Genomic DNA, 663 nt, shown 5'->3' with positions numbered 1-663 from the left:
AGAAGAGGGCTGCAGACACATTTCATAGATTTTATATTAGCTTCTAGAACCCTAAGTGCCTACAAGAGACCAAGTCCTCCAGAAGGTTAATCACAAAAAGTTGGAAAGAGGAGGTGGGGAAGGATTACAAGGAAGAGTCTATGGATCAGAGAAAGAGAAAATTTCTGAAAGATATGAAAGAAGAAATAAATGACCTCAGTATTCTTGCTCACTGTCTCTGAATCTTCATTATCCGCCATGTACTCTTCTGGTGTCTGAGGGCAGCAGTCATGTGGAGAGGCTGTGGGAAAGCAAATGGGAGACTTAGAGTCAGGATGTGACCAGCGCCCTCACAGCCTGGCATTGGGACCCCTGGTGTAATTGCTTCAAGGACCTCCCAGGGCCTGAATTTCACCTCTGCAATGAAAAAGTGGGTCTCTGCCCTCCAACATCCTGTTGCCACCCTCAACTTGTCTACATGTAACCAGGAATGAGGCCGTGACAACCTGTTCCTCCTCCGGGCGGTCACTGTCTCTATGCATCTCTGCCCATGACCTCGCTTGCCTCCTCCTCCCACTATTTCCTCTCCCTTCCTTCCTCATTTCTCTCCTCTTGTCCCTGTTCCTTTCCTTCTTCCTTGAACCTCCACAAACCCTAGAGTTCTCCAACAGGGGCACATTGGAA

At 48.3% G+C, this 663-nt stretch overlaps 1 long non-coding RNA gene across 1 annotated transcript in view; it reads right to left on the bottom strand.

Annotated features, from left to right (window-relative positions):
• The window catches only part of LOC138416155 (uncharacterized), a 2,290-nt gene extending 2,050 nt beyond the window's left edge, over positions 1–240 (bottom strand). Inside the window, exon 1 of the long non-coding RNA XR_011247558.1 lies at positions 195–240. This is a non-coding gene — a long non-coding RNA (uncharacterized lncRNA). The remainder of the gene's footprint in view (positions 1–194) is intronic.
• Positions 241–663: the final 423 nt, after the last annotated feature.

This window comes from Ovis canadensis, chromosome 12, assembly GCF_042477335.2.
Source record: "Ovis canadensis isolate MfBH-ARS-UI-01 breed Bighorn chromosome 12, ARS-UI_OviCan_v2, whole genome shotgun sequence".
Classification (NCBI taxonomy): Eukaryota; Metazoa; Chordata; class Mammalia; order Artiodactyla; family Bovidae; genus Ovis; species Ovis canadensis.
This window is presented reverse-complemented; position numbering and strand designations above follow the sequence as displayed.